Consider the following 24628-nt stretch of genomic DNA (forward strand, 5'->3'; position numbering starts at 1 on the left):
CAAAGAAAAAGAATAGAGTTTTGCATATTTAATGACAGGCATAATGTTACTTAACTACCAAAAAGAAAACCACCAAAATCCTCCAGATCCTTCTATTAAAAAAAAAATCATATTTTTACATGTTATTCAAGAGTGCCACACAACTCTTGTATATCCCATTCTGCCTTTAATCTTTCAGGCATAACCTGTAAACTGGAGATTAACCTACAAGATCAATAGAAACAATATAATGTGACACTCAGTCAATCTCCTCTGTTGATCCTGGAAAAATATTTCAGAATTTGGTCTTTTGTTCCCAGAGGTGTCAAGCGAAGCCAGTGCAGGACACAGAGGCAGGAGTCCTGTAGGACTTTCTGAAGGCTTACCTGAAATAACATACCGTGATGTGCCCGAGGCAACGTAATACTAGAGACAACTCTGTTTCATGAACCAAGCCAAGTCACCTGTAAAGCCCTGCGCCATATCACAGGCACGTGCAACCTCATGTCTATGGTCATGTACAGCGTAGAGACTCCTGAACAAATCTGGACACGCCAGAAAATTCTCAGGAATCCTGTGGCTTGGCTGAAACTGATGACACCTTTCTTATAAAAAGGGTTTTGACACCCTTTGTCGTGCAATACGTGTATAATAATGCAAAGTTCAAGGCCGTAAACTAGGAATGAATAACAAGAACTTTTGCTATCAGCATCCATAAAAAAGGATGAGTCGGGTGTTTCAGTCAGTCCTCATGGCCTGCAAGATGTTGATAGTAGGTAGCTCTGAAAAGAATCTAAAAGTTAAAAAACATCAATATATTAGTTGCTGTATATCTAGGAGTGATAGGAAGGTATTAATGCTACCCTGGTGACACCCTCTGTGGAGTAGCGTGTCTGTTCCTAACCCTGCACTGAAAGTGGAAAAGGTACAAAGGAGGGATAGAAGAATGATGGGAGAAAGGCCTCCACCTCTACAACGGGTGTGGCATGGCTATTTTGGCTGAACTGAGGCTGAGCAGATTTTGACACTAACCAATGAAAGCTCAAGGGGTCACGCTGTCGGACTTCATACAGGGAGAGAGAAATGCTCTTTAAACTGAAGTCAAAGACCTCACAAAGAACAAGGGGGTCAGCTGGTACTGCATACATGTTATCTGAAATCTTTCACCATTCAGAGGTACAGAAAATGAGGAGCAACCTCATGACAAGGGTGGCTTCAAGATGGAGTCCGGTATCTCTGCAAGTCAGCTGAACGGTGCGACATGGCTGCCTGCAAGAGCTGGGATCGGGCCCTAGGGCTGAGGAGGTCTTCTCCTGTCTTGCCTACGTCAAGGTCAGACCCAAGTATGAAAGCTTCCATTTCCAAAATGCATCTCAAACTTAGACATTTGTCACCAGCCAGTTTATCACCACTTGCTATCTTGCATTCAGTAGTGTTACACAAGAGTGTAAATGAACATGGAGTGCAAACCTCATAGTTATTAGAGTTGGGGAACAAATGGGTCTGTGCATATGCAAGCATCTAATTAGTCACGTTGTGGTTGCATATGTGTGGAAATACCCTATTTGACTCTGAAATCATACTGGCTGCTTTGGCTTATACAACGATGTGTGTTGCTGTGACTCTTGCATAAGGAGAATTAGGCCTTCAGTTTTAATAATACTGCACCATTTTGAGCCCTTAATCTTGCACCACAGTAAAAACTCGCAGTAGCAACACATAATTGTGTATTTTCCCAATTTTCCATTTTGTAAAATGCTAGTTCCTGATCTCTGCTAAATGTGTACAGTGGCCTACCTTGGCACAATACTAGATTAATCTTAACTGAAGAGAGTCCCTGTGTAACTGTAACACTAAAAGGAATATGACCTTACCTACTCATGAATTTCAATTTTCGGTCTTCCTTTTTTCATAAGAGCTCTATTGTCTTAGTATGTCACGTGTGTAGTTCCCCAAGTTCTGTTTGTTTTAGACTTGGCCTTATTAGCTCTTTCTATCCCCTCCAGTTTTGGTGGGGTCCCAAGTGCCTCCTTAGCGATATTGCAAAAGGAAATCCCCATAAACCTCATAAAGCCCTGCAAAAGCTGAGGGCAAAATTGAGCAGATCTCTGCTCTCGCTGGCAGCGTCCCCTCCCTTGCACAGCACTGCCGGGGTGCCAATGGCAGCTCTGCAAAGAGGAGGGAACCGCAGCCCCCAGGTTCTGCTGCCGCTCCACGTCTGAAAGCACACCCTCGCCCCCAGCACCTTTCCTCTGTTTGCTCCATGTTCAAGGGAGCTCATTGCTGGGATTTCCGGGGCAGAGCGTCATCGCTGAGGTGCTTCTGTGATTTACAGTTAACGGGCCACGAAACAGAAATGTAGTTTAGGGGACTGGGCACGGTACAGGCTCATGTTCTGTAAGGCTAGGAGGATACTTGCCTTTCTGCTCAATTTCTAGGGGCACCTGCACGTTTCTAAATTATCACTACGTATTTTAGAAGAGCGTCAGCAACGGACAGATAAAAATGCTTTATGTGGTTTTAAAGATTAATCCCTGGATCTTTTCTCCAGAATATGACATTTTATTTTGCTTCTATATAGCAATTCAGATTCCTTCTAATTACTAATTAATTTCAGGTTAATTTTACCTGCTTTTCTCTCTCCCAACACATAGATGTATATATACTTATGTACATACACATACCCCATCAAAAATATTTCAGCATAATTTTGAATACGATGAACCAAAAGTTTGGCATCCCTACTACAGTGAAAGCTGACTGCCACCTATGGGTAAGAGTTCATGTTAACATATTTAGATAAAATTTCAGTATTACTCTTTGCAATTAATTCAATTTGTAATTATTCTAGCAGGACAGAGTTTTCATTTATTTGCTATATATTTTGTCAACAACAATCACTGCTCATCCTCTGAAAACTGGGTATTAAAACCAACTCCCTTATAAAGGAGTATCAGCTTTACGACGAGTAAAAAAAAACGGGGTACGACGTTCTTGTTTTTCTTATTCTGAATAAGGAATACATAGAAGTACCCTAATTCCCCATGCAAAGAAAAAAGACTCAATGTTACACAGCTAGGTACAATGCTGTATTTAATGATTACTATAATTTTAAAGTTAAGCCATCTCCAGGTTTTACTGTTTTGATAATTGCTTTCTTTTACCAAATACATACAAATAGCTTAGCTATGCAGGGTCATACAAATGTGTATATAATCAGTATCCCATAGTAACTTTCTGTTCAAATTATTTTGTTTTTTCAGAGTAAAATGAAAACTAAGTGGGGGAAGGGAGTCAGCAGAAAAATGTATGGCTTGATTATGTAAGCCTCGATTTTCTGATCATCAGTCTATGTAGCATTTACTTAGAAAACTCAAAAGGAAGTACAGACTGAAAAGCCAAACTTATTGTATCAAGAATATTTTTTCCAAGTCAGCTTTCAGGTACTTAAAAGCAAACAGGCTGACAATTCCGTATATCTGGCTACCAAAGAGAAAAACGCTAGATTACAGCTGCTATACTGTAGTAAACTGCATTAAAATGGACATCACTATTCATTTCTCAGAAATAACATAGGTAAAAATAGCTGGAAGTCTAGCAAATTAATGCATATATTTCAATAGGGGAAATAAAACCATTTTGCTCCAGTAAAGAGAAGCTAACTGTAGCCATTATATTTCTTCCTTTTGGGGCAGTGGCGTTGTATTTCCGATGGTAGAGAGACAGAAAGAAACTTACAAAATGGAAAATTATATTAAAAGAGATAGTAACTAATACAAACTAAGAATGAGTCTGATATTCATTTTTAAAAATCCCCCTTTCAAATTAATTTTAGTCCTAGGCCTTCTCATTCGTATTCTACTTTATTAAATATGATTATCAACCTATAAAAAAAAAATTTAAAAAAATTACACTAGTGCTTACCTCGTGCATTTTCACTAAGTTTTATTACTAAATTACGTTATAAAATTATGAGATACTGTAAAAGCAGTCAGTAAATGCCCCTTAAGTATCAGACATTTTCATATCGACATCTCATGCTTGCTCTCCGACAGCATCGGCACCCTTTATAACTTACGTAATTCAGATGTTTACGGAAAAATATTTGTGCTTTACAGACAAAAGTATCTTGTAGCTAAAATAACTCTGCTGTGCAGTAACATATCTGTGATGCGTTTTCCTTTTTTCTTCTGAAAATTGACATGTTATACACACTGCAAAACCAGCATTCTCCAATTTACTTCCTTGTATCCACTTTGGCTACCGAATCAGGCTGTCAGCCATCCAGTAACATTTCCCTGTATTTGCAAACCACAATGCAAACTTAACCCACTTAGTCTCCTGGAATGGGAACTTCATATCAGACAGAAATTACTCCTTATCATGTTTGATGAATCCAGCTTAAAACAAAACACATAACTGCATGAACATCTGTGACAAATGACTGGTCTCAGCCATTCTGCTCTTTCTTATTTAATCTCCGGCCGGAGTACAATTTAGTAGGTACACTATTTTACATTGTAGACCTCCTCCTACCAACCTACTGCTTGCAAAAGGAATAATAATAAAAAAAAGTCCATGTGTCATACCAAAACCTGAACAGAATATAGTTGAACCTTTTAAAATAATTACTAGTGGAAGAAGGGAAGTAAATAAATAAGGTAGCATCCCAAACTTACAAGAGCAACAAAAAGGTAAAAAAAAAAAAAGTAAAAATGCAATAGAGATTTGTTAAACTAATAGACCTATTAATAAAATACAAAACAAAATCTTCCTTTCCTGGTGACACGTCACCATGTTACTACTCGTATACATTTACAAGTATAAACTGAGAGCAAAATTTTTCTTTATATAGCCAGTATTATTAATTTTGAGATATTCCTATTTCAGGATCTTTAAAACCAAGGCCTTGCTAAAGGACAGGCTACTTGGAAAGATCTCTGTGATACTGGAAAACATAGATAGGTATCTCCTCATTTTTTTCCACCAACGATCTCTATGTTTGATAGAGGATAAAAACCCACAAAACAGGCAGTGCATCTAATTCTCTGAAGGGCCTGTTGTTAATTTTATGCCTTTACAAAAAGATGAGGAAAATTCCACTTCCCAAATAAAGAAAATACAGAATGTCGTAACATCATAGCTTTAAAAAAAAAAAAAATCATTCTTTCTGTTCTATACAGATGTCTCACCAATTTCACTCGAATACTGCTTATACTATATAACACAGATCTTACTTTAAGTAATAGTACTTAATGCCTATATGGATTTTTTTGTCTCTAATAGCTTTGCTAGATTGGTCATGGATTTTTACTATGATATGTATTTTTTCTATACTTAGTTATATGCCTGAATTTTTCAACACACATTCAAAATACTTCTGTATTCTGGTCTATTCCACTGTATTTTGATGCTGGAGAAGTGCAGTCAGATACTCATAATATGTTTATAGACACAACTAAACAAAAAAGCAGATTACCTTGCGATACAGTGGAATGAATGGGACTTTCTTCTAATGGGAAAAAATCTGTTGGATCATAATAATTTAGGTTATAGTTGAGAAAGGGTACGAAACACCTGGAACTGACTCATTGTAAATTCCAGAAACGCAAGCAGCTTCACAGAAAGTCCACGGTTACCTTGTTTTTTAAGTAACCATGCCGAGCTGACAGCTATTAACAGTAGCAAGGACTTGCATAACGAGGACTTGAAGGAAGGCTTAGTGCTATCCATGCCGGAGTGATTTAAAGAGAATGAAGGCACGTATTTCTTTATGATGCATTATGTAACAACACAGAGGGCAATCCAAGGCATGCAAAAAAATACAGGACCCACATATGATCCTATACTTGTTATTTATCACACGAATATTTTACAGTGCTTATAGTTTCAGGCTTATGAAACACCTTACTCAGGAATGTTATTCAGTACAAATGAATTTAAAATGTTTTAGATGACATATTTTATGTTTTGTACATCTTTAAGAAAATATAATAGGTCCTATAAATAATTTTCTTCAAACTTCTGCAATACATGCAATCTCAGATAAAATAAGATTGTCAAAATCACTGATAGCTGGACCTTCTGGTTCACATTAGTGTGAAGAGAAAACTGCTGTTGAGCTGACACATTGATAGATTACGAGTTCAGCTGAAGAATAGCTAAAAATGGTGATTCGATCTTGTCACTACTGTATAAGAATAACAGAAGCGGAGATGTTACTCATGATATCATGTTTTTTATCAAAACCCTAAAGGGTTCTGGTGCATCGAACACATTCTCTTCCTGAGAGCTTTAAAAAATATCAGTGTAAGTAAATGAAACTAAATTGTCCTACTAAAAAAAAAAAAAATAGGATGAGCTCGTGCCCTAAATTTATTTAAACATGAAAATAAAGATCAGATTGTAAAAAAGACTATATTTTTTCCTCTTCTTTTTTTAATAGAGATGCTGGTCTTGTAATGATGGAGAGCTAGGTGGATTACGAAACACAAGTAACATGAAGGGCAAATCTGACTGGGAGCAAGAATATTATTCCAATCATTTATATCTTAGCTGGGTTAGTTCCCTAACTAACTTAAAACAATACAGCTTCCTAAAATAAGTAAGGTGATACAGATTCACCCAAGATGCACATAGCATGTAAGATAACACAGATCATCATCTTCTATTAGGACACATAAACACACGGGGAGAACCACCTTTTCTCAACAGCTCCTTAATCTTTCAATACTCAAAAGAGAACTTTTATAAGAAGCACCTTAAGTACTTCTTCTGTTCTACCCCTTGTCCTCCATTGATCTGAACCTGAATGCGTGGCCATTTATGCTGAAGTGAAGTCAGGTTTAAATTCTGACTTCAGTCTCTCAGTGCCTCATACTTCCCTGCACTGCTGCAAATCACCATGGAAAGCTCAAGATGGAGGGAACGGGGCCTTGGTGGCTTCTGCCTTCCTCTCACGAACATCACCAAATGTTCCTGACACCTACTTCTCATTCCTCCAAGGAGTCCTGCAACAACAAGAAGGGGAAACAAGGCTTCACAGTTCTCATCCTTCACAGACAGGGATAACAGGTAAGGAAAGGGGGAAACAGAAATGTAGGGGGTGAAAGATTTCTTCTTACAGGCACCCCTTTCCCAAAAAGAAAGAAACCTTGACACAAACGTCATCATTTTATAAAACCATAAACAGCTATGCACCTCAGATTTCTCATTCCACAGTGGTTTGTTTCAGGGAAGGATAAAGTATTCTTTTAGTTTTTATTTTTACCTTTATCAGGGCCTCTGCAGTAAGTATTGGCTGCTTCTCCTACAATTAACACTCCACGCTGCATAGGAAATTTTTATCATTAAAAAAAATCTCCCCAGCAAAACTGTGGCATAAGTTTTGTTCTCAATTGGAGGATGAATGAGGAAGAGGGGATTAAAAGCAGCAAGGCAGAAAGTTCATCACCTTGTTCTAAACCGTAGGTAGAGCCAGGAACTGAGATTAAATCCAAGCAACGTCTCAACCCCAGTCTGTGTTTTGCCTACAGTTCTTACACACACATTTGCCTTTTGAGTATGCACACCAACATCTTTAGGATATTCAGGCAACGTATTAACACATTGTGGATAAGGGAAAGAAACAAGCCAGAAATATTTGGAGGGTGTGAAGCAGTAAACAGTAACCAAACATAAATGCTTTAAGCAACATTATTACAGCTTGATGGCAAAGTAAATTAATTAATTCTCCTTTCAAGCCTGTTAAGCTTGATAACAAGTAAAAGGAGTTAAATTCTCCGAGTTTAGAATGTCATTGATTTTTGTTTGTTCCACAACGCTATGCAGCTCTCAAGACATACAAGCCCTTCCAGATAAAGGTCTGCTTTTAGGACGGGCCCCGTAGCGAAAGGCTGCGGCATGGCAGGGAGAGACCCAGGCAATTCTGGCAGGGCAGCTCCTTGCGCTGCGCGGCCCAGCAGGTATTCAACCCGCCTTACGTAAGGATCGCATTTGCCTCAGACTTACCGCAGGAGGCAAAGGGAGAGGAGGCTATTGCATCTCTCCGTGCAGCGCCAGTCCCCTGTGCCAGGCCCAATATCCGCATCCTCTTTTTTTTTTTCCTCCGCCCCCCCTTTTTTTTTCTTTTCTTTCTCCTCTCCAAACAGCACATGTACGCAGTGGCGTTTACCTATTTGCTCGAGCCGAGGCTGCCACGCACCCTATCTGTGGGGCCGGCTGCGGCGCCTACGTTCAGCGGAGCGTTGCCGGAGAGGAAACCCCCGTCCGTCAGTCCGTCCGTCCCTCCCGGGCGCCGGGCGCGCTGCGGGCCGGCTCCTCGGCGGCGGCGGGGCGGCTCCGCTGTGGGCCAGCGTCCATTGCAGCTCGGCGGGGAACCTCCCCGCCCCGGTGCGAGCATCCACGGGCTCCGGCAGCGGGCGAGGGGGCACCTGGCCCCTCTCCGTCTCCTTCCCTCCGCCTCTCCTACCACCAGGTGCGTTTATTTCTCACCCCGTCCTCTTCCCGCGAATCCACCGTCCGCTGAGCCCCAGCAGCCTGGCTGGCCCCCAAGTCATCACTGATACATCCCTCGTTCTTTCTAAGCTCTCCCCCCCGAGGAAGCAGCGCGGCGGAGCTGCTCTCCACCCGGCACTCGTCCTGCATTTCACCGCCGGAGCCTTTTAAAGATAAAAACTGCCACTTTCTACACTCCATGCCTTCCATCCCTCCCTGCGCCGGCACCGCGGCGTTACGCGGCTGGCTCCAGGAGCTCGCCGAGCAGGGGTAAAAAACCATGGGGGGTTAAGGGAAGAAAACCCACCCGGCCGGCCCCACGGCCGATTCCCGTCCCTGGGCGGCGGCACGGAGGGGCGCAGCCCAGCCCGCGCAACCCCGCGCACCTGACAGCCCGCCGCGCCGCGCTGTATTTCCCTCCCTTAGCGACAGGGGAGGGGCGCGGCGGCGGCGGACCTGCTATTGGTGGAGGGGAGCGCGGCGGCGAGGCCATAGGCTGGCGCCGCCGCCAATGGGGCGCGCTGTATCCGGGAGGCAGGGGGCTGTGGTGCTATTTAAATCCAGCTCGGTGATGTCAGCGGGGGCGGCGGTTGGTGGGGGCTGCGCGTGGGGGAGAGGGGTGGTTAACGGTGGGGCGAGCGCGGTGGCGGCGCCTGTCAGGCCGCGTTACTCACAGCGCGGCCGCTGCCTCCCAGGGGAGGTGAGCGGGAGCGGCCCCGAGCGTCCTGCCGAAACATCCCCGCGTTAGGGGATCCGGCACCCCCACATCATTCTCGCTCCTCACTCGGAGCATGACGCTTGTCCTGATGGCCACCCTGGAACGTGTGGGTTAATTCAGGGGTGCTGGCATGGCGCACGCTGGGACTGAGCGCAGACAGGTGGGCTCGCTAGTTGTGCGAGTTTCATGCTAAGCCACCTCTTGAAGAGAAGGCAAAAGCGCTACCAACCGCATTAAAAACACTTCAGGGGGAGGGGTTACCTCACAGTACCTTTCTTCGCCGCTCTGATTCGCGTCCAGTGCCTCCCTATGGCCTCAGTGATACTGCAAAAGCCATCAAGTTAATTGAATTTCTTCTCGTGAGTCGTGCCCTCAGGAAGGCATGCCTGACCCCTTGGCATTCCAGGCTTGCCTGGATTTGATTCTGAAGGACTGCCACAGGCGGGAAATCCTCAAGTGATGATGCTGGCTTGAAGGTGCACATTGAGACCACAGAGCATATCAATGGTAGGGTACAGCCACCTTGACAATTTGCCTTCTGCATTTCTGATTCCTGTTCTATGAGTCACAGACTTTTAGATGCTAAAACATTGTTTCTTAGCCACATGTGTTCTGTTTTCTATTGTCTTCCCAGCACAGCAATCACAGAAGGAGTTGAAATGGTGTTATGCTACAACAGAAGATAAGCAAAACCAAGATCCAAATGCACTGGTCTGTCTTGGCAGAAAATGTCTTGTAGTTTGTTCTGCACTTCAGTGTGCTGGAGCTCATCTTGTTTAGCCTAATAAAGGCTGAAAAGTGGGATTAGAGTTGTTTGACCTGAGATGTGTAATCATCCTATCTGCAGCCTGGTGCCCAATACCCTGATGGCTGCACAGCTCTTTCTCTCTTGTTTGACCCAGACTTAACCTGAGATGTGACCAAAACGCAGACATCTCCCATCATACAATGGCATGTCACTCGTTATATGATGGGAGCACAAATAAGCATCAGGTAACAGACTGGAAGCTTTTCTCAGTTTGAAGGTGGATGTGTGCTGTGACCATAGATTTTGGCCTGTAACTACAGGCATTTTGGTTGCCTAAAGATACACGTCTCGGTATGTGGCTTAAGAAGGACGTGTGGTCTTGTGACCTGTGGAAGTGGTTCCTTAAGAGCAGTGCTGTGGTGCAGTGAGCTGAACATTGTTGTTGCCAGAGAAGATTTGTTGAGAGAAAACTGAGACTGGAAACCAGGAGGAAGTTGGTTGCTGACAATGAGAGGACCGAAGGCCCCAACAGACTCACAACAGAACAGCAAGAGCAAGCAGCCTGCGCTATCTCGTGGTGGAGCTTCATAAATTCACAGTCACAATTCGTATGAGAGAGCAGGTTTGACCTAGGGCTTAGCAATTAAAGCTGGAGTGGAGAGTTGATATCTTCAAGGAAGGGTTAAAAGTCCTTCTTGTTATGTGTGAAGGAAAAGTCCTTGAAACCATGTTTCTTCACTGTGGCAGGATAAGGCAACAGAGGTAGGAGACAGCATGGGAGGAATGGCCATGTGGGTGGCTTCTGTGAGGGGAAGAAAAGGCTTGTCATAAACTGGAGTCCTCAAGGTGAATTTGATTTTCATTTAAGGACTTTTTTTGACTGAGTCAGATGGAAAGATGTGAGAGCCCTTCTCAGGAACCGACTCTGTGCCTTTTCAATCCAATTGCCATTTCCTTGTTCTTCCCACCCTATCTGGAAAGCTGCTTGGAATAAAGATGAACTCACTACACTCAGGGTGTTGTTTAGGTATTGTATTTGTCCATCAATCCCACACTCCAGATTTTGTCAGTTGCCTGCAAAATGCAAGAAATATTAATAGTAATTTTTTGTTGTTTTGATTGAATTTTCACTCCATGGTCCCTGTCTGTGTGACCTCAGGTGGCTTGGGGAAGTGTCATCTTTGAAATGTCAGATCAGCATTAGGAAGAAATGAGAAGCTGGTCAGAGGTGTTTGTGGTGGTCCTGTTCCTGGCTCATGCATCTTGCTTGGTACTAATCTTATGATCAGATTTGAGTTGAGAAGAATTTTTTCTCTAACATGGGGGCACTTTGAGGGAAAAAGGGAAGGGGAAGGCGTTCACACTTCTCTGAAAGCTGGAACATGGTTTGCTTTGTAAAATGAGCTTGTGTATTTTGGGGGCAGGAACTGCTGGACTGGACAGAGTACTCAGCCTGCAGTAGTATAAACCTCAAGTGTATTGGGCAGGGAATGGTTTTTAATATGTGAATGGAAGAGGGGAAAAATGAAAAAATCTTTCTGGGCTTCACAACTAAGGCATGGACATAGCAGGCGAAAAGGAATGTGAAGAGTTCATCTGGTCCATCCTGTGATTTTGTTGCCATAAAGCAGGATCCAATTTCCCCATTTCTTTCCTGGTAAATATCCAAATTATGTAAAGATCTCCAGGAATGGAACTTTATAACCTCCTCAGGTATCTCTTCCAGTCCTGCACTTTCCTTAGCTTATGACAGTTTTCTGTTGCTTCCAATCAGAAACTTCTTAGGTGCAGTTCAACCCTGTTACTTCTTGCCCTATCCACGTAGAGATCATGTCATTCCCTTCCTTTTTACCATAGAATTTATGTATTTTGAAGATCGTTAGCATGTGTACCTTCAGTCTTCTCTTTCTTTTTAGGCAAACCAAACTCTTAAATCTGTTCAATTTTTGATCATCAATAATTTTTTTCTAGTTCTCTGCGTGTGACCCTGGGAGACTGCAATCCTTGACCCCTCCTTGCTTTCTGTCCTACATGTCTGTTTAAGAAAGGTCTGGAGAAAGAAGGCAAGTAGCAATGTCAACATTTCCTCATTGTCCTTTTTTTCTCCTAAACAACCATGGTGAATGAACAAAATTAATGGCAGGTGAAATTTGCAGCCCCTAGGAAAGGAGCACACACTGCAGGGGAAGATAGATGGACAGTGCTGAAGTGGTGGCATCAGCTCAAAAGAGCAATACAGGGACAGCTGGCTGATAAAGGGATGTGTGCAGCTCTATTGAAACAAACAAACAAACAAACCCCAGATTTTAGCATGGTTAAGGAAAGGGGATGCTAAATTATGAATTCTAAAATGTTACTGTAAATGACACTCGCTGGAGATTGCTGTGTGTTGCAGCACATCAGCTCCAGAATTTCACAGAGTATACAAAGACTGTTGCTAAGGCTGAGTAAACTGAGGCACAGAGAAACTAGGAAGCATGTAAGTAACTGAAGTTCAAACAAGGCAGAAGTCTAAATCCTTTCCCAGTCTTGACACTGCTTCTTCCTGGCCAGTCTTTAGAAATTGCTCCTGCTTCAGATTATGGCTATGTAATACTGTACCTTTTTCCTGTTAAGAACACATTTTGTAGAAGGGTCCATAATACTGTGTGTACTGTGTAGGATTCAGCTGAATACAGGCTGCAAGATGGCATCAGTTGCAGTCCTCCATTTCAAAATATCATTGATAAAAACCTGTTTTAAATGTTCTGGTCAGGACTAGTGAAGCTTTTCAATTTTTAAATATGTTTTGTGTGGAAAATCCCTCTGTTAAATAATTAGCAAGTGCTGTAAGCGTTACTGCATATTTGATATTTCATCTGCCTGGAAGAAACGGACAGTTTTCTTGCTACAGATTAACCACAATTTATTTTGTGATACTCTGCTGGAAGGAAGACTTCATAGTTTATTTCTTTTTCATCTGACTATTCAAGAAATGGGGCTGGACAGAAAAAGGGTTTAACCACAACTTCTACTCCTGGTCCCAGCAGACATTTTGTTTACAAAGAAAAAATCTGCACAAGCTGAAAATGTGAAAACCAGAGTGTGAGTGGTATAAAGGATTGCAGTGATGGATCTTATTTTCTTGGCTAGTGTTGGCTATGATGGTTTATTTATTTTATCTTTGACATATCCTTAGTCCACATTTGAGTGTAATTTTTTCTCTGGCAGTGAAAAAACCCTGCTGCAGTTGCTGTTGCATGAATTAGTCTTAGGTACCAATGGACACTAATTGTGTTAAAAATTAGGAATTTGGCACAAAAAGCTGTTCAGATTTAACCTTTTCCTCACAGAAATATAGTTACTAATAATTATTGTTGTCAACGGAAAGATAAAATCACCTTTTAATTCATTTAGATGATCAAGTCTTTGTTCTTATTGAGGCTCTTTAAATGCTGTGTTGTGTCAGAAGTGTGTCCCTGGATCTGCTGTGGGCAATTCTGTACATCTCGGTGCTGTTAGCAGGCCATGGAAAGCAACACAGAATGGTAACTGTCACATCTGTTTTCCTAGGAAGTTGTTTTCTCCTGTCTTTGAGACAAAATTTGAATTGTGAGATGGTTTTGTATTCCTAGCACTGCAACTAGAAACACCATTCCTGAAGGAATAAAATTCTTCAGTTCTCATGTGTTGGACTTAATGGCCCTCCTGGCAGTCAGTGAGAAGCTTTAGTATGCCAGAAATGCAGGCCTGGGCTCCTCAGTCTGAAGCAGTGGCCTCCTTAAATTGTGGGGACCAGAATGGCACAGAGTACTCAAGGTGAGGCCGTACCAGTGCTAAATCCAGCAGGATATTTGCCTGTTTTGACTGGCTGGTTATACTGTGTTTAATGCATCCCAACAGACCAATCAGTCTGTGAAGACTGAAGGGGTTATTTACCATCACTGAGATTTAGAGGATTTTTTAAATGTTATTGATCAGTATTTCTAAAACGGCGTTGAATCGTAGCTTTCCTGTTGTGGTAAACCTATATGACTAGTATTTTGGTATTTTGTTTCCTAGTAGGTTAGGACCACAGATCAAAAGGCAGTGGACACAAAAGAAGGCTATAAGAATGTATTCAAAGTAGCACACGTAGGAATTCTATGCACTATTTCCTAGGTACAGTGCTCCTGAGGCAGTGTCAAATTTTACTCTATTCTTTAATGAAACTTATTACAAAGTCTGTTTCTTAAGTATGGGCCTGTTTGGGCAGCTACTCTTAGATTTGGGACAAAGTATAGTGTGATGTGATACCAGACCAGTAGACAATATTAATCTCTGCATAATTTTCCATAAATTTCCATAATATTAATCTCTTCAGGGAGTTTGAGAGCAATGTCCTTTTACAACCCCATATAACGAAGGGGAAAGCTTGTCAGCTGAATTTCCCAGTATGTGGATTATTTTTGTTTTTAAAAGTTAGCTCCCACATTTCAGTGTTGTGTTCCTTCTCTCCACAACCCCGAAGAACAGCCTATTCAATAGCCAGCATAGAATTTAAGTCTAGGGATGGCTGTTACAGTAAATATCAGCTTGACATTTAATATAAATTCTTGCCTAAAATATCTCTGGTAAAGCCAAGGTCCTACAGGTATGCATATGTATGTGCTGGTACTGGAGTATGATCTAGGTGGGGTTTAAGCACCACATTCCAGAAGAGTAAATCTGTGTAAACCACTCATCACCTCTTCATCATCTGAGCACATGCAGACACCTACCATCTTTATGACACCGTTTTAATCCTATGTGCAATGGCTTAATGAAGACAGCTGCATCTTTAGCAAACATGGACTTCACTGAGTTCAGCACAGAGCTATTTCCAGTCATGAATGCAAACCAGCAAAGACGGTTATTGGCCACCTCTTGCCTAATGGTCAGTCATTAGAGGACTTGCCAAGAATAATCAGACTTTCAGTGCCCTCAGACAACAATTTCCACTTACTAGATGAGAGATCTCACCTTAGTGGCCTGAGTGGAATCATGACACAGCCTCTTCTGTGGTTTTCAGAGTTTATTTTTATTCTCTTCCATGCTTGCATGGGACTGTTTTCCTTTCTATGACCACTTAAAATGCTATATTCCTTTGGTTTGTGCTGAATTCACAGCTTGGAGTAAGGAAAGGGATAATTTTAACACAAGAACTGAAATTGTGTCTGACTTCTGAGTAGATAGAAAGATAAAAATGTCTCTAGTGAGATTTCCTTAGGTTTTCCTTAATTTCCGAGATAAAAAATACACATCTTTGCTCGGGTACACATACTCTCTACCTCAACTTCTCTTTGCATTCTTTGAATAATTATTCTGTTAGGAGTTGTAAGTCACACAGTGCTTTTCACTTTATACAATTCAGCATGCAGGAGAAGTACATATCAAATATATGGGCTGAAATTGAATCATCAACCATTCAGGAGGCAAAACCTGCAAGAAGGAGCACTTACAACTTATTGTCCTGAGCAATACAGAACGCTGAGCAGCTACTGGGTTAACTTGTCCTAACACAGAGCAAAAGCCCCTGGCGTGAGTCCAGCATTACTTATCTGTTTAAGAACTGTGTCCGTGTGTTTGGTTGGTGACTTGTCTTGGTTCTGTTTTTACAAGGGAATCATAAAAAAGAATACACATACCAGGATTTATAACAGATAAGTTAAAGGAGATGGGCTCATGAGACAGCAAAGCATGCAGTAGTAGAAAGGATAAGAAGCACCCTTTTCATGCTGTCTGATAAGCATGATCACTTAGAGCAGAATGTAATTTTGATTTCTAAGTTATCCAAATATCTGCATCAAAAAAGGAAAACAAAGAGAGAAAGCAGGTATTTATGGGCACACTGGTGTCACAAGTACTTTGGCATCTTGCTTTTGTACACTGCATTCAGTGTTTAATAGGTAACATGCAGCAGCAAAGCACAGAGCATTTATAAAGATGTCATTAAAGAATGTCTTTAAATAAAATTTAGGCTAGAGGAGAAAGTAAGAAAAAACATGGTCCCACTTAATCATTTGCTTGAATCTTATGTGACTTTTTTTCAGGGTAGGGAAAACATGGACTGTTAAGCAGAAACTGTGTCTGGTGGCAGGTCAGCTGCTGCTCAGAAAAAGGGGAGAAACTCTGTATGGTGTCCTCAAAAAATGAGAGCCAAGAACTAGTTGTGATCTGCTGCAGAGAACTGAAGGTGCATGTTAATCTTTAAATTAATTTAAATAAATTTAATTTACGAGTAAAGCAGCTGTGATAAGATGTTGGAGAGAGATAACCATGTTGTAGGTGTGGGTGGGAATAATATGCACAGCAAAACAAGCTGGTTGGGTATGTGGAGAAGCGTGTTGCTGGAAAATCTTATGAGACACTTCATACTAGCTGCAGTATTGTACATAAACTCATGTCACATGCTGTTAATCAGGCAGAATTTAAATGCTGAAGTGCTTGAGCTGTGGCAGAGTCTTGGCTTTGTATGGTTGCCAAATAGCCCAGTGTGGACAACTTAGTATCATCTTCCACTTTTTGCTTGTTATGACTACATAGTGCTACTTCATAGTAATTTTGACGTTATTTGAAGGACTCTGTTGAAGGACATCTGAATGGCTACAGCATTGGAGTGGACACAGCAGCAGCTAAAAGACACAAGGGAGGAGGGGAGCGGAAGGAAACAGAAGCAGAAGTGAACAAGCATGAATTGCACAGATAGAATGGAGGTGTAGCATTATGGTATAGTTTAAGCCTCTATCATGGGATGCTAGGACCTGTGGGAAGCTGAAGAGTGGTATCAGTGCTGTTTGCTTAGCACAGCAGACCTGCTGATCTAATTATTTTTTCTGTAATATTTCTAGAATACAAGTCATGTGCAAGCTGTTCTGCAACATGGAGACAAGCACTAAAGGCAGTTCAGCTGCTGGGATCTGCAGATGCTGATGCTTGTGGTCCCTCATAATCTGGTATGGGGCTAGCAGGAGGGGGGCAGGAAAGCTTAGTAAAGAAGAGGGGGGGAGCCACAGGACACTTGGTTCTGTGCTCCAAACAGCTATAGCTGTCAAAGAACAGTGTTGCTTGTTTGGGTTAAAGCTCTTCAGACCTACTTGCCTGGGGCAAGCCTCCAGGCCAGAATGCTGTTAGGAATTTGTGGCTTAAAGCTCCTTGGCAGCAGTTGCCATTTTTCAGCTTTTGTGGAATTGGAGTGGGTTCCTGGGAGTGGGAGGGGAAATCTCAGAGGGTATTTGTAACACATCCGGGAGATGCATATAGGGAAGGGAATCTGGGAGAAGCCAGTGGGTGTCTGTGGCAGACCTGGCGAGAGGGGACTGTACTCAGTGTCTTTCCCCTCTCTCAGCATGCCCCATCTCTTCCTCCCCAGGGATGGCTCCTCATGTTCTTGGAGTTCCAAGCTTGTTTCCAAAGCCCACAGCCATCTCTTTCTCACCTCATAGTTGTCTTCCTCTATCAACTCAATTGTGCCCAGAAAAAAACCTCCTCATGGCTTTGCTGTAGCCTCTAACTATTCTGTCCTGAAAAGAAGAGGGTGCCGGGGTGGCTCCTGTTACAAAGCTAAGTGGGGCAGAAGGTGGGTGAGGGTTATTTAGGCCAGAACAGCAGGCTTTGTCACCCAAGGCATAGGCCAAGTCCCTTTACAGTCTTCAGCTGCCCCTGCCTTGTCTTGGTCTACTGAGCTGATGTCACTTAAGCAGTCACACTGATGTCAGTTTGTCCTTCATGATGTTGCTGTGTAGTTGTTAGGGGTGAAATTTTGGTGAGGTAAAGCAGGATCAGACAAGTGTTATGAAGAAAACATAATTGCTAGAAGTAGCAAAACTAACCTAATACAAGAATATTTGCCCAGTGATTTGCTACACCCATCATGGAGCAACACTTCAGAGTGGAGCACCAATCAATAAACGTGCTCTTCACCTCATAAAACTCATCTACCTCCACCAGAAGGGCAGTAACACAGGACTATCTTCAGGGACACCTGGCTGTGGAGGCCCTTCAGGAACATCTGGAACCAGCGCATTTAATGCTCCTCCTGACTACTGACAGTTGCTGGTCCTGTCAGCAAGGGAAGGGGACGGAGAGATAACTACTTTTCTGTAACTTTGTAGGGCTCTTTGCATTATTAATCACCCTTTCACAGAGGTAGTGAATATCCGCACTCCTTCACACAGATCCAATTATTGCATAATAATTAATATGTGCATTTAGCCCATCCTGACATAAACCACAAGATGATGAAGTCTCTTGAGTCAGTTCAAGTCTGCCTGTAGGTTTCTAACCTGGGATCAGTTAATGGTAGGTATTTCCTGCACACACTCTCCAAGCTCCTCTCCCATTTTCTGCCCTTTTCCTTCAAAGTCTGGTTTCAGTGCAGTGATGGTCAGGAGGTGGTGACTGTCGGATACATCAGGATCACAGGTCAGTGGGAAGACACCTGATGGGCACAGTAGCCTGTTTTTCTCTATACATTTGAGTGTATGCAGAGGCTACATGTATGCAGCTTTGTGTTGAGCTTAAATGAGCAACTGAATTAATGCTAACTGAATATCCCTTGATGAAGTAAAACATTTTCCTTTTCACTCCAGATCTGTTTTCTATCCAAACTACGATCTTGGCCAGTTGACGTATCCATGTCATCGATATTGTCCTCTGTCTCCTAGCATAAATAAAACACAGTTCTATGTGTTTATTGCAGACTATCTTGACTTAGATGATTAACCACCTTTCCTTCATTCAGGTGGTACCTTTGGTCTCCTCAGGGTCCTCATATCCATGGAGTGTGTAAAACTGGCTGAGTCCTCCCCTGAGTTATCCCTAAAATACTTCAGTTGTCTTGAACAACTGAAACTTACCTGGACTTTCTTAATCTTATAGCTTTATTAATGAAAGGTAAGTTTCTGTGGTCTGAGAAGGCTGTTTTCCTAGCCCTTTGCCCTCTCTCTCCTTGTTTTCAAGGAAGCTGGTTCCTATCTTTGCTTGGTCAGTGCTTCCACACTGCTTTGCCTGAGTTCCAACCCATGCTTCAAAATGCTTTCTTTCACACTGGTCTTGAAGGCTAAGAAGAGTAGTCCTTTACAAACATATACAGTAAAGATGAGAAAATTGCTCAGTGTGCAGAGGAATCTGAGGTTGCATTAAACCCTTATTGCCTGTTACTGCATATTTAAGATGATTTGCAACACTCCATCATCTGAAAGATGTATGCTATGTCCCACCTGTGTATGGACGTGGTTTGCCAATGAAAACCCCTTTTATTCCTGTGTACTCCCATTATTGTCCGTCAAAAAAGTTTTGTTAGAATACTTAAAAGTGTTCCCTCTCTGCAAGAAACTCACACTTCTATGTACATAATTTAAAAGTATACATACATGTATTAGAAAAGACAGATTTATATGTACACACCTATGAGAAGAGCAAATCAGAGATGAGCTGATATTTACATAGTCCTAGGCCAATGATCAAAATGCAGAGGCCCTGGGTGGGCAGGTGGAAAGAGCAGTATATCTTTTCATAACTGAAATCACAGGAACATTTACAAAGTACTACGAAACTTCTGCTGGAGTGCCTATTCTCTGTATCCATACAAACCCTGAAAGTTCTGCTAATGTCAGTTGCAGTTCTCATTATGGACTTCAGGGAGATGCAAAGAAAAAAAATATCCCATTCAAAATGTCTCATCTGATCCTGCTTAACTGGTATGTGAATGGGCAGAGTTCCCACTTTTCTCAGCTGTTGGCTGAGTATATTTCTTTTGTACCTGTGACAGCAAAGGGAGACATTATATGTGGTGTTGCTGGTCAGAGAGACTTCCCACACTCAGATACCATCACTCCACCTCCCTTCTCAACAGTATCATTAAATCTTAGCTGGCATGGGTTTCTGTGGAAATCCATAATGCACATAAATGAGTAAAACTATGATGACAGCAAACTGCCTCAAGCTGAAGTATCAGGATGCAGTTTCACTATTAGCTTAGGCCGCTCTCAGTCCATTTTGCTGCATCCTTCCCCTGTGCCCCACACCTGCCAGCAGCACAAGCAGTCCTACAGTCACATACTCATGGATCAGCCACCTGACTTGGCAAAACTAGCTGCTTTTGGAGAGGGAATAGGGTTTATTTTCAACTAAGGCAGGTCCCTTCCCTTACTGCACAACTTCATGGGACCCAGTCCCAACAAACAGCAAGGGGGCAGGACATAAGGTTGTCCATATCTTTAGCAGCAATGCAGAGGATTTAAACTGATAAAATCTCTCACTAAAAAAAAAAAAGTATTAGAAAAGATTGATAAAAATAAATTGTGCAAATTGTCAGGACTTGACAGGATCTATTCTTGGATTCCAGCATAGCTCAATTGCTTTGTTGCTTTTTGTGGTGTGCCACTTGAATTGGCCTAAGTAACAGAAGAATCAAAGGTGCAGGGTTTGGGATTTTTTTAAGGCTCTGCCAAGCATTTGGTAAGAGTAAGCCAGTATATCTGATTCCTGTACCAAGAAAATAAAGTAAAACTGTAGCCAAAACTACTACTAGTGTATACAGTAAGTGGATAGAATAAGAGTCAATATGGCTTTTTCAGAGGGAAGCTGTATTTCATGAATCTATTGGAGTTTTTTATAATGAGTATATGAAAGTGAGCAAAGAGCTGAGAGTGATCCAGTTAGATTTCCAAAATACTTTTGACCAGGTCCCTCAGTAAAAGCTCATAAAAAAAAAAATTCTGATTAGGTAAGAGCCAAAATCTACTGTGGGTCAGTAACTGTTTAAAAGCTCTGTGGTGATGGATAAAAATACAACTGAGATTTGAGCTGGTGCTGGTCTTTTATTCCTAAGTGATGTCAAAAAGGTGAAGAATGCGGTGATGAGATTTACTGATGATATTAACTTCTTTAGGATACTAAAATCAAAAGCCAGCTGTAAAGTTTAGAAGAAGGACCCCATGGATAGCTGAATAAGAAAAGAGCTGACAAAATGTTGTGAATTTAAGAAAATCTTAACTTTTCAATAGAGACTAATGGTTTCTGAACTAATATTACTACCATTCAAGAAAGGGGGCATGGAATAATTTTGAACAATTTGATGAAAATACTCAGTCACAGTTGAAAGGCAAACCTCAAGGAAGGAAACAGAGAACAAATGGAAAACAATGGTTGATCACACACCTTGTCATATATTTCTCCAGGTTACAAGGAAGAGCAAGAAGAATGATCAAAGGTGTGGAATCTTTTCCATGTGAGGAGATAGTAAATGAAAACTAAACACACTGAGCTGTTTCTGTTTTGAGAAAGGATAACTGAGGCGATACTATGAAAGAGATTTTTGAAAACAGTGACTGATATGGAGAACGGCAGATAGGGAGCAATCATGTACAGCTTCTCACAATAAGAGAACTGAATGGGAGTCCGTCAAATTCTCAGTTCATAGGTTCAAAACACCAGGAAGTTATATTTCCCATAAGGTAGAACTCAATGTGGAATACACATACTGTTAGGGTAACAAAAATGAGAATGGGTTAAAAAAAGGAGTTGGAGCAATCTGAGAGACAGGCCCATGGAGGACTGTTATACAGTGGTCTGGAAAGAAATCTCCAGCTTGGAATTATTGGGAGCTACAGGATATGGCCTGGAAATAATAAATTTCTATGTCTAATGAGCTACTCACAAGCACCCACAATTGGCCACTGTGGGTAAGAGGGAATGAAGCTATGAAGACCTTTGGTCTGCCCAAGTGCAGGCATTTTAACTCCTGCTTTCCAAACAGAACAAATTACTTTAATGAGCCTTCTAATATCAACCATCTAATATGTGGTTATCACAGGTAAAGGATATTTCAACTATTACATTTCAAATATTGAAATGTTACATTTCATTACATTAAATATCCAAAGGGCCTTGAAATATTCAACTGGCTTTGGTTGTATGCCATGAATACAACAAGCCTATACATGAGGATAGAGCTCTTCCTCCTGGTAAACACCATGCCATATGTTTTTATCAGGCCCTAATTTTGGGGAGAATTAATCTTTATAGTTATTCATTACAGTGTCCTAGTTATGTCAAAGTATAGAGCTGGGGGCTTCTTCATTTATACAAATATTGCTGAACATTTAATTTCAAATTCTCAGTCTGGTGGATAATAAAAAATGACTACCCACCAAACTTGGAGGCTATATTTTTGGCAGCTCATCGGCGAGGGATTAATATTACTGGAATTGCTTTGTTTCTCAGTAATGCCTCCTTAAAAACAGCTTCCTCTGAACACATATTTCTATTTTATTGAGTAAAGGAAACATGGTATTAGAAATCAATGTTTTTAAAGGGTAATTTAAAGAAATCTAATCTTGGCAGATGCTGAAATATTTTCAATTTAAAACAAATAGTATTTCTGTCATCCATTCGGCTTTTTAAAATTAGACCATTACTCCTTGATAAGTTAATTACAAAACAGAAAGAGACTCAACCAATCTAAAAAAGCGTATTAATGAAAGTATGGAGCACATGTCTAAAAGCTGTTTTTACTGATTTATTGGTGAAATTTTACGTTTTATATGAAAACCCTTCTCTCCAACATCTTAAAGCATAGGAAAAAATGCTCAATTTTTCAACCAATCACAACTAATTTTTTACATTTCTACACTGATGGACTATTGTTTTTCTGCGCTATCATCCATTATAATAAGTGACAGCATAATAATTGAAATTATTTAAAATATGGTGCATTTAGATAATTCTTTGCTTCAGTATAAATATCATTACATAAGAAATGCTGCTACTGAAAATTGCTTGGATGAGCAACCAAAATGGAATTATTGCCTAGCAGGCCATATTCCTCTGAGGGTAGGAAATTAAAAATATCATAAATTCCTTTGCAATGCAAAAAGATAAGAAGAATAGAGGGACCATTTTTTTGTTGTGTCTGAGCCCTGGTCATCCTTAGCCAAATCTTTACGCCGCAGGGCAGATAACCGGTATCAAATGCTGCAGAAGTTTCATACCACACTGGCCCTTAGGCTCCATGTGGACACAGGAAAGATGGAATAAGTTGCAGTCATGAACTGAAATGTCTCCAGGTCCATCAACAGAATCTTGGTCTCACTGAAATCCCTGGTAAGTCTTTCAAACCAGTGAAGTCACAATTTCAACCCCAAGAATTTTGAGTAAATGCGAGCAAAGGCTTGCCAATACATTGGGTAATTGGTTTTGTAGTATTTGCCCACAGACATCTCTGTAGCTATGCTGCATGTCTGTCTTTTGGGCTTCTTACAGTAAGGGCCAGCCAAAACGCTCAGTGGGAATCTTTCCAGGTTAGTGCTGGAGTCTCAGCTGTGTCTGAGCCAAAGAAATGGCAGGTATCAGTCTTAGCAATTTAACAGTCTGAATAGGGGCAAGCCAGAACCCAGACTAAATGCCCTGTCTCAGATTAGTTCACCAATATAGAAACTGTCTCACAGGGCCAGCTGGTTTGGCAATCTCTTTGGGATCCTGTCACTTAGCGGTGCGTACTGACTGATAAACCCACTTCAACTAAAATACTGTTTAGCCTCAAATAGCTGGAATAAAATATAATGGAAGAGGAAAAGGTTTTAAATCTTAACAAAAAAATAGATACACATCTTCCTTACCCCAAAATGTTGCTGTCCTCAAGTGGACAGGCAGGTTGAGCCTTTTCAGATACTGTCCAGTTGCACAGAAACAACAACCCCCATAACCAACATTTCTGCCATTTTTTTGCAGCCCCACACCAGCTGGTACACATACACGAGAGGCTGATCATATCTCCTTATGGCTGTTTAACTGCGTTCACAATCCCGAAACAGTGCTCTGACAATCCACGGTGAGTAATCTTAGCTCAAGTCCCTGTTTCATCTTCCTGCTTGTATTTGTATGTATGTATTTTGTATGTAACCGACATGTTAACTAAGATGATAAGTGATCTGCAAATTAAGGTGGAGTAGCTCCATTTCTGTCATTCTTCGCTATCTCTTCTCAACACAAACCCACCCTTTTACCAAAGCTCAGCTGTTCTCTCCCAACAGTCTGTCTCACTGCTGGTTTTCTACCGTCATCTCCCAGGGCAGGCAAGAACCAAGCTACCCCTCCTTCCCAAGCCATGTGCCACCTCCCCTCCTGCCCTTGTCCCGGATGGCATTTCCCTGTCACACATGGGAGATCTTGGTGCTGCCTCTGAGTGCTGCTGTACTGCACATCTCTCCACTCTCCACCTTGACCAGAACCAGAACATCATCTGCATCAGTTTGATGATTTTCCTTTCAGCGCTTGCCGTGGCTCAGTCAGCCAAGAAATGGCCAGAGTTTCATGTAGACAAGGTTGTGTTACTCCGACAAGAGCAAACCAAGATGATGGTAATGGCAGCTGCTGCTCTACCTAGTGGCATCCAACACAAGGTAAAATAGTAAAAAATTTTAAAGAATGTTTGAAGGTAATTTTTATACTTCAAATAAAACCAAAAATACAGGTTACAGTAAAAACAAATCCTTCAGTATATATTTCAAAAACCCAGAACTTTTGGAAAAAAAAAAAGGTAATTTTAAAATGACATGTGATGTCTCCTTTATGCAAGGTTTTCTACATTACTCCTCACATTAGTACTATCTAAGATATAGCAACCACCTATAAATTGCAATATTGCTTACCTTCATGAACATGGAGCAAAATTTAGACAGATAGTA

The 24628-nt window shown here is 41.4% G+C and overlaps 1 protein-coding gene across 12 annotated transcripts in view; it reads left to right on the forward strand.

Moving 5' to 3' along the window:
• The first annotated feature begins 8139 nt into the window (after positions 1-8139).
• ARMC2 (armadillo repeat containing 2) overlaps positions 8140-24628 on the forward strand; it is a 100327-nt gene continuing 83838 nt past the window's right edge. For 6 of the 12 annotated variants that reach the window (XM_065059638.1, XM_065059641.1, XM_065059639.1 and 3 more), the window contains exons 1-5: positions 8142-8455; positions 11913-12004; positions 22895-23045; positions 23673-23772; positions 24213-24343. The gene's annotated coding sequence lies outside the window, so the exon portion shown is untranslated. Of the gene's footprint in view, positions 8456-11912; positions 12005-19072; positions 23046-23135; positions 23773-24212; positions 24344-24628 lie in introns of those variants that run through there. The other 6 variants (XM_065059657.1, XM_065059658.1, XM_065059655.1 and 3 more) reach the window with 5 other exon arrangements.

Source organism: Columba livia, chromosome 3 (assembly GCF_036013475.1).
Source record: "Columba livia isolate bColLiv1 breed racing homer chromosome 3, bColLiv1.pat.W.v2, whole genome shotgun sequence".
Classification (NCBI taxonomy): Eukaryota; Metazoa; Chordata; class Aves; order Columbiformes; family Columbidae; genus Columba; species Columba livia.